General features: G+C 42.6%; 1 pseudogene; it reads left to right on the forward strand.

Annotated features, from left to right (window-relative positions):
- Window positions 1-497: 497 nt before the first annotated feature.
- On the forward strand, window positions 498-5,477 carry LOC142112063 (uncharacterized; annotated as a pseudogene).
- Window positions 5,478-13,309: the final 7,832 nt, after the last annotated feature.

Here is a 13,309-nt window from a genome sequence, read left to right on the forward strand (position 1 = left end):
TCAATAAACAGGATTACACCGTAGTGATAAAGAGATTTGGTGGTCCACCCTCAAGTGTGTCAGGAGTATTGAGCAGGACCCAGAGCTCCATCACGGTGCCTCCACCTCACTCACTGATACATGAGGAAAACAATGACAAGAAAATCCTGGAACTGCCCAACAAGATCATTCAGCTGGTGACTGGAGAGATGACTGCTTGGAATGGGACATAATACAGTAACACCGGATGATGTGTCTGCATGATGACTGTATCATTGTGTGTGTCAGGTTCCTATAAAGTGTTGGGATGTCACTGTCTTTTTCTCCATGCAGGAGTGGACGTATTTAAGAGGGCAGAAGGGTCTTTTCAAAGACGTAATGATGGAGAATCACTGGATTCTCAAATCACTGGGTAAGAGGAGATTTTCATTTATTGTAGGGGAGAGAGCAGTTTTGAAGGCCATCTAGATATACACATTATCTGATCATCACATATAAACAATGTATTCAGTCAGTGTATGTTTCCTACAGATAAATCCAGTAACACAAATACCACAGAGAGATGTCCGTGTCCTCTTTATTCACAGGATTGTACACAGGAAAATCACAGTATTCCACAGGTAGGTGACATTTTAGGGTCTCGCCAAATACTAAAGTGAATTTTCCAATATATGATCTGTAAAAAAAAAAAACTTGTGTGAGTCATATACACTGACATTCCTCTGTCTCATCATAAATTATTAAATCAGTTATTATTAAATATATTTGTATTGTTTTGTGGGCTGTTTAGGATGACGTCATGACTGGTATTAAATTAGAATTTATAGAGGGAAGGAAAGAGACGTATGTGAGGGGTGATCAGCAGTGTAAGGAGGAGGAAATCAGCATAGGTGAGTAATAAACACTTATTACAGACAAGAGTCACATATTCTCCTTGTATAAACAATGTAATCAGTCACTGTGTGTTTCCTACAGATGGATCCAGTAACAGAAATACCCCAGAGAGATATCTCCATCCTCTTTATTCACAGGAGTTTCAGGTAGATGACATTTTAGGGTCTTGCCAAATACCTAAATGCCAAAGTGATTTTATTATATTATCTGTAAAAAACAGCGTGGATCTTATACTCTCATATTCTTCTGTTTCATCTCACATTATTAAATCAGATATTATTTAATATAATATTCTTAAAGGGGTCGTGTCCTGGACATGCATGGAGTACAAGTATGCTTGCTACGTTCTCCATCCTAAATATCCTGCATTTATCCTCCATTTTGAGTTTGCTGGTTTATTTGGACTCTGTCTAGTCCTGGAGCTTACTTACCCCTCTTGGCATCCTCTGGGGTACTTCTCCTGATCCACGACTGCCGCGCTGCTCTTCGAGACCCCAGCCTGGTGTGCGGAGGCTGCTATCTGAGCGGACCCGCTGCAGCCTGACTCCTTGGTGGACAGCGCTTCTGCCTCTCCGTGCTGCCGGCGCTGACTGTTGGTGCGGACACCCCAGGGACCCCTGCTGTGGTGAGACAGATCACCATACTTACCCATCACTGTCAGGTCGTCGGATGCCGACACTTGCTCAGGCTCTTCCCTTTACTGTGTGCGACTCGAGTACATGACAATGCTGTAGACTATACCCCTCTGCCCTGGGAGCTGGGGATGGACATTTTCTGTTCCTGTCCTGTAATCTGGGCTGACGTCTTGGTAGTGCCCTATTTTCCACCATAGAGAGCGGCAATTTGTCCTCATGCTGCACAGTTCTGTTGCTCCAAGTCAGCCTTCCATCCTGAGATACAGATTGGATCCCCAACAGCTGGGCCTCAGGCTCTGAGTGCATGCAGGTACCTCACACAGTGGCTGTAATTTGACTTATGCTATCTTGCCTGTTTGTGCTGTGATAACATCCTGGCACTTGACATCTAATATATATTACTCCTGTGGGACAGTCATAAGCTTATTTATTGAACCTTATTCCCATATCTGGATTATCCAGTTTGCCTTTTAGAAGTGGTGTCTATACTATCTTGACTCTGTCCTATGATCCTGCCTTGGGTACTTTCATGGTAAGACTTTCATACAAGTGTTTATCCATGAAATACAACTCTATTATTATACCCATTCCTCTATATTGGGATGTATTTTCCTCGTTATATGATCATGCTGCTCTGGCCGGATGGCTTGACCGGTTTGCCTATTCCTCTACACCCACTGACAGTTCTGGAGAAACTCCATTATGTGTGCCCTCCCAAACTACCATTGTTCCTAATGCACCAACCTCACCTACTTACCCTGAGGTTACATTGCAGCAGCTTCTACAGGCTATTGGCAGATCTGAAAATGGGCGTCGGAGAACATTGGGGCGGTGCTGGTCGACCTTTCCCTTTTCAGACATGATATGCAACAAATCCAATAGTGAGTGGCTGAAGCGGAGACTCTAGAAGATGCTACAGCACCTATGAAGGGTCAAATTGATAATTTGGAAGCTCAGATGTTGGCATGTAAGCAGACGCTTTCTTATAGTGAGGGGAGTCTCTGATGCAATAATACTCGTTTTGTGGGGCTACCTGAATAAGTGGAGGGGCCTGGTACTGAATGTTTCTTGGAGAAATGGTTACCCCCAGTATAAGACGCACCTTAATTTTGGGGCCCAAAATGAAAAAAAAAGATGTATTACGGTACATAAAGACTGACAGCTCCGAGACTGTGGGAGGCGCCTGAAGGACCTTAAGGTCCTTTTGCCAATCAGCGGGGACAAGCTGTGTGAAGCAGCCAGCGGGGACACGCTGTTCCTATTAGTGGGGACTCCTCTCTCACACCAGGTGCCGACTTCTTCATTAAGGTAAGTAGCGCTTGCAGTGTATAAGACGCACCTTTTTTTAGACCCAAAATTTGGGGGAAAAAGGTGCGTCTTATACTTGGGGAAATACGGTAATTCAAGCTTTTGGGAAGGATTCCTTTACGGCTCAGTTCGCAGTGGAGCAAGCTCATCGCATCCCTTTTTAGGCGGCTCCACCCGGGGCAGACTCCGGGTTTTGCTGTCCTGGCTGGAGGGGTTCCTAACAGTTAGCACTTCTGCCTCACAGCACTGGGGTCATGAGTTTGATTCCCAACCATGACCTTATCTGTGTGGAGTTTGTATGTTCTCCCCGTGTTTGTGTGGGTTTCCGCCGGGTGCTCTGGTTTCCTCCCACACTCCATAAACATACTGGTAGGTTAATTGGCTGCTATTAAATTGCCCTTAGTCTCTCTTGGTCTGTGTGTGTATGTTAGGGAATTTAGATTGTAAGCTCCAATGGGGCAGGGACTGATGCGAGTGAGTTCTCTGTGCAGCGCTGCGGACTTAGTTGCGTTATATAAAGAAATAGATGATGATGATGATGACCAGGGGTGCCCATGAGTCCATGGGGACCCATGCCATCTGATATATACTGTATTATTGTCAGTCTTGATATTATTCTGTATGTTTTTGTATACCTGCATAAGTATTGGAAATTTACTAATCTTTGATGTAATGTGTCACACCCAGTGATTTATATCTATTACGTTTATTCAGAAATAATTATTTTCTTTATGTTCTGTTTTGAAATACCAATAAAAAAATTGACTAAAAAATTATCATTCTTTTGTGGGCTATTTAGGATGACGTCCTGACTGATATTAAAATAAAAATTATAGAGGGAGAGGAAGAGACGTATGTGAGGGGTGATCAGCAGTGTAAGGAGGAGGAAATCCCTACAGATATCGGCACCGGTGAGTAATAAAATGTATTACAGTAAAGAGTCATATATTTTGTTTATTGAGTCATTACAAGAATTCCAATTATGACTGCATCTAAGCAATGTGCTTGATAATGCGCTTTTATAATTGTAATGAAGTGTTCGTCAATTGCAAATTGAAATTAAACAGCTGAACAACTCGTTTATAGTTTGAAAATTTTGGGTATTGTAATCTGCAGCTCAATGTCCTTCCTTACATTTATTTTACTTTCAGCAGATGGATGTAAACGCAAGAATATCTTGGGGGAGCAACTGATTTTATCTACAGATTTTAAAATGGAAGATAACAACATTACTCAAGATTCTACAGGAGAAAACCCAATTACCCTAAATATATATCCAATACTTTACAGTGCAGATAAATCATCTAAACTCTTAAATCATGAGCAATGTAATCCTGATAACATAGATATTGTTACACATAGTACAGCTCATACAGATGATACATTATTTCCATGTTCTGAGGGTGGGAAAAGCTGTACAGTTAAATTATCTCTTCATAAACATCAGAAATGTCACATAGCTGAGAACCCTTTTACATGTTCTGAGTGTGGGAAATGTTTTGCATATAAATCAAAGCTTGTCAAACATCAGAAAACTCACACAGGTGAGAAACCATTCCAATGTTCTGAGTGTGGGAAATGTTTTGTATATAAATCAAATCTTGTTGAACATCGGAGATCTCACACAGATGAGACACAATTTCCATGTTCTGAGTGTGAGAAATGTTTTGTACAGAAATCAAAACTTATTAGACATCAGAGAACTCACACAGGTGAGAAACCATTTCCATGTTCTGAATGTGGGAAATGTTTTACACAGAAATCAAAACTTGTTGAACATCAGAGAACTCACACAGGTGAGAAACCATTTCCGTGTTCTGAGTGTGGGAAATGTTTTGCACATAAATCAAAACTTGTTGAACATCAGAGAACTCACACAGGCGAGAAACCATTCCCATGTTCTGAGTGTGGGAAATGTTTTCTATAGAAATCAAATCTTTTTGAACATCAGAAAACTCACACAGATGAGAAACCATTTCCATGTTCTGAGTGTGAGAAATGTTTTGCCGTAAAATCAAAACTTATTAGACATCAGAGAACTCACACAGGTGAGAAGCCATTTCCATGTTCTGAGTGTGGGAAATGTTTTGCACAGAAATCAAACCTTGTCAAACATCACAGAACTCACACAAGTGAGAAACCATTTCCATGTTCTGAGTGTGGAAAATGTTTTCCATGGAACTCAAAACTTATCAAACATCAGAGAACCCATGCAGGTGAGAAAACATTCCCATGTTCTGAGTAAATGGTTTACAAACAAATCAGGTCTTGAATATCACATAGGATAAAAGCAATTGGACATGAAACAAGGAACTGCAGTACTCTTAATATTGTAAAAACAGTTGATTTTATTAATGTAAATTCAACTAAGCATAATATATTTACATAGTTTATACACAAAATGTGATCACTCATGTGTGGAACTATTTTATCTACCAGATATGGTCCACACTGTACACAGTTAAAACAAGATTACCTTGATATATTGGGTACTGAGTAATATATAATTCTGGCAATGGGTTGGAGATATAATGTGGGTTCTGAGACACTGTTACAGTATGTTTGTTCATACTCTCTAATTGAAGGTGTGAGTTCATATAATAATCCTGTAATCTGTAATACTTTGCCATTGGGGATTGATTATGAAGCTTGAAAAATGTGTCCCACAGTCTAAATGCAATATTGTGATGTCATTTTTGTAGAAAAGCTCTCATTTATATGGTATGCCCATGGCTAAGTGGGTCAAGATGTGTCTACAGGGGTGCAAAACTTTGCTCCATCTTATGGGGATCTGAAATATAAAAGTTCAGTAGTATAGACTCTTTTCATTTCACCTTTGCAATAAGACTTGTTCAAAGTGATCCCGTTATAGTAAGTCAGACTAGTGCAGGGATTGTTCTACAAGCCTGGTCAGTGATGGGCTCCATTTGTCACCGTGTCTCCCAGCCTCTGGCACTGCACAAGTGAAAATTTTTAATGAGTGATGTGCCAGGGTTAATAATGGTACAGTGAGCCCCCGCAGCCACATAACACTACCCAACCCCCTGTATCATGCAGATTCACTTCCTCTATACAGAAAATAACTAAGCAGAAGATAATCAGCCATCTTGTGCCTGCCTAGTGAAGCCACTGACAGTACACATACCAAAGAGAGCTTCTTACATTCTATAAATTCTAATTTCTCTTCCCTGCCATTGGGGGACACTGCAAGACATTGGGTATAGTAGTGGGCTCAGGAGTTCTTATCACTTTAACTGTTAAATCTTTGGACTCCTCCCCTGCTATGCCCCTCCTCTCCAGAGAGATCCTTAGTTTTTTTAAGTGACTTAGAGTTCGGTCACTGGAGTATAGGCTCCTGCCTATACTTTGTCTAGCAGTAGGATTACATGTTTTTATTTTTTATTCTATTCAGGTGCAGCGCGGGATCCCAGGCAAGACCCAGCAGAGTGAGTAGGACTCAGCTCTGCTCACTCTGGATCCCAGCGCAGGTAAATGAAGCCTAGCGCTCATTTCTACCAGCACCTCTGCCGGCATTTATTCTAAGGGGCCATTAGTTAGGTTTATTGGTCTAAGTGGAAGGTGAAAATATTCAGAAGGGACACAGAACGGTGTTTTAGTGCAACTTGTATGTGTCTAGCAGCGGCAGGGGAGTGAAGCTGTATCAGCCTCTCCCCCCCCTGCCGCGATCCTCTTGCCGACAGGTCCCCGCTCTCCCTAGACAGAACGAGCATATTGGGGGACAGAATCAGCGCTCACACTCGGGAGAGGTGAGTCGGCTGCAGTTAGGAGCGCGCTGAGCTGGGCATAAAATCTGAATAGCGCGCCATTAGACTCTCCTAGGCGGCCATTGGAGGATGGGGCCAGTGAGTTTTGTTTTACAGAGGCAGAGCGGGCAGAGCCAGGAAGGGGAGGAGTGTTATTGCAGCTTCCTGGATCTGGTCTTCCCACGCGGTGAACGGCGGGGGTGAAGAGAAGGTCACTGCTGAAAGCGTGCAGCTCTGTCTGTAGATTCCTCTGCTCTGCCTCTCCTCCGGTGATATCCTTATATGCCCTAATCGCTACAGGCTTGTATGATTAGAGGAGCATTTGGGGAGTGTATATATGTGGTTATATGGTCTTGTGAGTTATTTCATGTAAAAGGAATTTTCACAGACAGTACTATAACGGTCTTTTGTATTATTTGGAGTGGTGCTCTTTCAGAGACTTCCTAGCACAGGACTCTCCTATTTTGTCGTCTTAAATTGTCTGTATTTCTTTTAATAATTATTTTAAGAAGCAGAACAATGGCGGAGAAGGGGACAGCTAAAGGCAAGGGTACTTCTGTGCCTGCTGCAGTATATTATGCCTGTTCAAAATGTAACACAAAACTTTCTGTTGGCCACACAGACCGAAACGCCCTTTGCGCAGCTTGTACTGCGGACGCTCAGAGGCGAAACAACCCAGCCCAGGAGGGATCCTCTGCAATGGTGGAACCGCCCTGGATTAGGTCTTTTTCTTCGGCTATGGAGAAAATGACGGCTGTGATGCTGCGGGCAATAGAGGTACGTGACAACACTACCCCACTTACACTTGCAGGCAGCCAGTCTGATGAGAATGCCACATCACAGGCAGGGTCTACCCACGGGGAAGATAGGCTAGTATCTATTTCCCAGAGGGGTAAGAGAGCCATTACTGATGCAGATCTGGAAATAGATCAGCTTTCTGATCGCTCCTCAGCCGAAGAAGGTGAGGTAGATATCGACCCAGAAGTGGAGGCTATCTATGATTCTGACTCTGGCTCCACGAGCGTGGACAGTCTTATTTGGGGAATCAGACATGCCTTAGGGTTAACTGATCCGGAGCCCGTAGCGCCTAAGGATATATCCTTATTTAAAAGACCTAAGGCACAGTTAGCAATTTTCCCGCATTCTCCAGAAATGTTGGAGATTATTTCTGAAGCTTGGCACAAGCCAAATAAGCAGTTTATGATGCCGGGAAAGTAAGTCTCTTTATTCTCTGCCTCCTGAGGACACAGTAAAATAGGAGACTTTGCCTAGGGTGGACACACCGGTAGCCTGGTTAGCTTCATCTTCAGCTATCCTGGTCCAAGAGCGGATAACCCTTAAGGATTACACTGATAAGAAGTGTGATCTGGCTCTTCGCTCAGCTTATACCGCTGTGGGAAGTTTGTTTAGGCCTAATATGGCTATAGCATGGGCCAACAAGGCTGTACAGTTATGGATGGAGGCTTTGATTAAGGGCCTTAGAGATAACACTCCGCGTACAGAGCTAGTAGATCTAGCAGAACATGTACTAAAAACTTCGGAGTACGTAGGGAACGCTGCCATGGATGCAGTTTCGGTAAATGCCAAGGGCTCGGCTCTTACTGTAGCAGCTCGTCGTCTATGGTTACGGACGTGGTCGGTGGACGCAGACTCTAAGAAAGCTTTAGAGAATTTACCCTTTGATGGACAAACTCTATTCGGGGCGGAGCTCGAAAGGGTTATTCAGGAGACCACGGGAGGTAAGAGTACTGCTCTACCCACGGTTTCAAACAGGCCCCGTCAGGGTAGATTTCGTTCCTTTCGGAGCTTTTCCTGAGGGGGTGCCTTTAATAGAGGGTATTCCTCAGCGTCTAGATCATCGGCCATTAGAGGCAGAGGAGGTAGAGGTACAGCAAGGAGAGGTTCTGCTCGTCCAGCAGACAAGCCCTCTGCGTGACATAGTTCTTCAGGGGGAGCATCAGGTGGGGGCACGTCTTCTTCAATTCAGGGATCGGTGGTGGAAATCCACGACGGATCTCTGGGTTCAAGGAGTTGTGTCCCGGGGCTACGTCATAGATCTAGCTCACTCCTCTCCCCTCTTGCCCCCGCAGACGTGTAGCACTTTAGGAAGCCATGCAAAAGCTCCTTTCTGCTCAAGTAATAGTTCAGGTCCCTCCTCTAGAAAGGGGGCGAGGTTTTTACTCAAACCTCTTCCTGGTGCCAAAACCAGACGCATCCTTCCGGCCCATCCTGAATCTTCGGTCTCTGAACAAGCAGCTGAAGATTCAAAGATTTCGCATGGAATTCCTTCGCTCTGTGATAGCAGGGATAGAAAAAGGGGAGTTTTTGGCATCATTAGACATCAAGGAAGCATACCTACTTGTACCGATCAGGGAAGGACACCAGAGTCTCCTTCGGTTCACAGTAGGAAAGGCGCACTTTCAGTTCAGGGCACTCCCCTTCGGCCTGGCTACCGCTCCCAGAGTCTTTACCAAGATCATGGCAGTCATGGCCGGTCTATTGCGCCAGAAGGGCATAACAATTGTCCCTTACCTAGACAACCTTCTGTTGAAGGCACCGTCTGCGGTCCTTTCATCCCAACAGATTCAGACTGTTATGCAGTTTCTTCAGAGTCACGGTTGGGTGTTGAATTTACCCAAGTCATCGCTGGTGCCAACTCAGCAGATGCGATTCTTGGGTCTGCTTTTTGATACTCAGTCTCTGAGAGTTTATCTCCCAGCAGAAAAAGTCTTAGCTTTGCAGTCAAAGACCAGAGCCTTGCTGAGGAAGAGGAGTGTCTCTGTTCTCAGTTGCATGAAGCTCCTGGGGACGATCCGTTTGAGCCTTTACAGTCTGTTGACTCACGGTATCTTATGTGGAAGACAGTGTTTTTGTTGGCCATAGCTTCAGCACGAAGAGTGTCTGAGCTTGGGGCACTTCGCTGTGACCCTCCTTTTCTTATTTTTCACGCAGACAGGGCAGTCCTTCGAACCAAGCCGTCTTTTGTTCCTAAAGTGGTTTCTACATTCCACCTAAATCAGGAAATTGTTGTCCCGGCTTTTAAGGCAAAGAGGGACTCTTCAGAAGGGTCTATGCAGTACTTGGATGTGGTGCGAGCTCTACAAATTTATGTAGATCATACAGCGCAGGTTAGAAAGACCAGAGATCTTTTGGTTTTATATGACGCCAATAAAAGAGGCTGGCCTGCTTCAAAGCAGTCAATTGCTCGGTGGATTACGTCCACGATTCGTGAGGCTTATGTTTTAGCTTCTCTAGCCGTTCCGCAGACTTTAAGGGCACATTCTACTAGGGCAGTGGGTGCCTCCTGGGCGGCTAGGCACGGCGCGTCGGCAGAACAGTTGTGTAGAGCAGCGACTTGGTCTTCCGTCCACACATTCACAAGATTTTATAGACTTCAGGGTTTTGCATCGGCTGATGCAAGCTTTGGTCGCAGGATTATGCGTGCAGCTGGTCCAGAGCATTCCCACCCTTGAGGAAGCTTTGGTATATCCCCAATGTCTCGCAGTGTCCCCCAATGGCAGGGAAGAGAAAATGGGATTTTTACTCACCGTAAAATCCGTTTCTCTGACTCCATTGGGGGACACTGCGCACCCTCCCTTGCTCTGTATATAGTTCTGTGTGTGGAAATTTTGATTATGGTTCTTTATTATTAAGACCTGTCTAGGTTATGTTACCTCCTTAAGTTCACTCTTTGTTAGTCAAAACTGAGGATCTCTCTGGAGAGGAGGGGCATAGCAGGGGAGGAGTCCAAAGATTTAACAGTTAAAGTGACAAGAACTCCTGAGCACACTACTATACCCATTGTCTCGCAGTGTCCCCCAATGGAGTCAGAGAAACCGATTTTACGGTGAGTAAAAATCCCATTTTTCCAGCAGTAATTCAAGCGATACCCAAGGGAGAATTAATTAGAATGGAATTGTTCTGATGATAACATCTATGCTCAAAGATCATATGAACTGAAATCTAGGCTTGTAAGAAAAGCAGAAAGATCAGTGAACAGCAAATAGCCAATATCTTCCAGAAACATTGGAATATCCTAAAGTCTGATTATGACCTGAAAGAAGTGTTAGAGGATAGGATCTCTATGACATGGTGTAGATCTAAGAATTTGGGGTTTCATTTAGTCCACAGTTTCTCACCATTTGAAAAGAGAATTTCTAATCGACCAATGGGTTTTTTCAAATATGGCGTATGCCGGGCATGCCAATTTATGATACAAACAAAGGAGTATAAAGATCGGTTCTCGAGAGTTAAATCAAAGGATTCATAAATTGTAACCCTCCGAATGTTATTTACTGCTTAACTTGTCCCTGTAACTTAAACTATGGTGGCATGACAGGCAGGTCACTCAAAAATAGAATCTTGGAGCATGTAAACAACATAAAGAGAGTCAAGAGAGACAGAGATAATTTAAAACAACTAACATATGTTGAAAGGAGCTTTATGAAGTGCCATGACTGTGATCCAAGATCACTACAGGCATTTGTCATGGAACAGATCAAGATGGGTTTGAGAGGAGGAGATCTCCATCAGGAGCTCAAGAGGGAATCAAAGAGAATTCTCCTTATGGATTGTTTAGCTCTTATCTGATACAGGGCAACTCAGTTATGATATAATCACAATAAACATTTGACATTCTTATAATTCATATGAATACACTAATAAAAACTGTGATTCATTTATCAAAGCTGATTGCTAGATATGGAAAGCAATTGTTATACAGAAAGGTAATTACTTGCAAACTAATAGATTAGAATGTATAATAGATATTTACTAATGGCATCATTTGGCATTACATATAGGTAATTATAAAATTCACATATCATTGTGTTCTCATTTTTTACACAACTTATGCACTTTCATTTTTGGGGTTTTATTGCATTTTATTTTTGCTATCCACTCCATTAAACTCATCTGTGTCAGTAGTGTTTCACAGTCCTGATTTACAGCTCGATCTTGCTCCAGCACCTTCCCTTGTACTGTGTTGCTCTCTAGCTCCAACTCTACACAGTCCACATCTGGTATTATACCATCCTCTACTCTGCACTGTCAATCTGTTATACTGGTGAAGGTTGGTACTGCATCCTTTTGCAAACTCCATATACCTGCTAAATTTGGTCCTGGTGCATCCTGCATCCCAGTTGCCATAGAGATCTCACCTCAACATCTCATTGCGTAGTCCTCTGTGGTGCCCACTTACCTGAATTAAGTTACCACTACTCGAGATTAAGCCCTGGGGACAACCGAGCACCGGCAAACACATCTGGTTCTATAGGAAAGGAGGTTGCTAAAGATGAAGCTATCATCAACGACAGGTTCTGGTAACTTAACTGGTAGGGTGACTTGTGACAAAGTAAAAATATTTATATTGTGACTCTATTATATCGCTGGAAATAGTGTTGATGAATGTATGTTTTATTCCTGTACATGTCCGATACATCATTTTTGTATTAGCTTCTCAAGTCTTGTTTTTGGGATAAATAAGAATGTTTAGAGAGCTATGTTTATATTTGGATCAAAACTCTCAATATTCATATCATGTATAGTTCTGTTTAAATTCAAGCCAAAACTTCATTTCAGAAGTTAATTTTTTTTTATTATAGAAAAGTTTTATTTAGATGTATGCCTTATTTTAGTTTTTATAGTATCATAAACAAATCCGTTTAATATTGAGTTAAAGCCTCGTTTTGGAGCTCAACATAGCTGTAAGTATTAGCTCTGCCATATTCCAGCCCACGTCTCGTTTTAGTGCTTGAGGTCTTTATGTTTTAGCCCTGTTTCCATCTAAGTCCAAGCCTCGGTTTGGAGCTGAATGTGTTTGCGTGTATTAGTTTTCTTTTATTTAAGTCCAAGCCTCGTTTTGGTATTTATATGCATTAAATCTGTTTCTAAATCCAAACCTCATTTTTGACTCCATCTAAAAGAATGCAGCCTCACTTTGAATTTCCTTCAAGCCTCATTGCGAGTTAAGCGACGACTTCCGTACAGGATCTTTGTCTCCACGGCGGCACTTTATTGGCTGCTATACACTTTAAAAAGTCAGACAATTAGTAACATTGAGAAAGACTCAAATCTGAGGAGTCAAAACGCGTTGGTCACTGTGGTGATTCCTCGCTGACCAGGACGTTCACTTGGTTGGTGATTGGAAGGAGACTTCCGGGACTAATTTCAGCTTTACCTTCCTCCGTGTCTTCGTGTGAGCTTTATGGTAGGGTCATCCACCCTATATTTATGTAGATGGTACCTATTTGTGCACCAGTTTTTATCTATATGGAATGTGAGTGTATTTTTAAATATTTGGTATCGGTGTAATAAAGAATAATGCAGTAGATATTGTTAGGTCTTTTTTCACATTTCCATATTGGGAGCTATATACTGAAAGAAGACTCTATGAAGATCAATGTAGAGAATACAATGCAATAATACAAGAAGCTTTTAAGGAAGCACATTATATAAGGGGGTTACCCCATTCACCTACACGTGGTTCACTGGTTTCCAGAGACAACTGCACCACTAGGAACTGAACACCAGTTATTGTACAAGAAAAATCGTTAGTCTTTGGACTTTAATGCTCTTCTGGGTGGAGGATATTTAAGTGTTAACATACTACACTATGTGTTATATATTATCCAGCTGGGAAGTGTTGCTTTATGAAGACTTCCACTGGTCTCTTAACCTACATATACTTGTGAGCGTCCAAGCACGTATATAATATATAATAATTATATA

This window comes from Mixophyes fleayi (assembly GCF_038048845.1).
Source record: "Mixophyes fleayi isolate aMixFle1 chromosome 12 unlocalized genomic scaffold, aMixFle1.hap1 SUPER_12_unloc_1, whole genome shotgun sequence".
NCBI classification, from domain to species: domain Eukaryota; kingdom Metazoa; phylum Chordata; class Amphibia; order Anura; family Limnodynastidae; genus Mixophyes; species Mixophyes fleayi.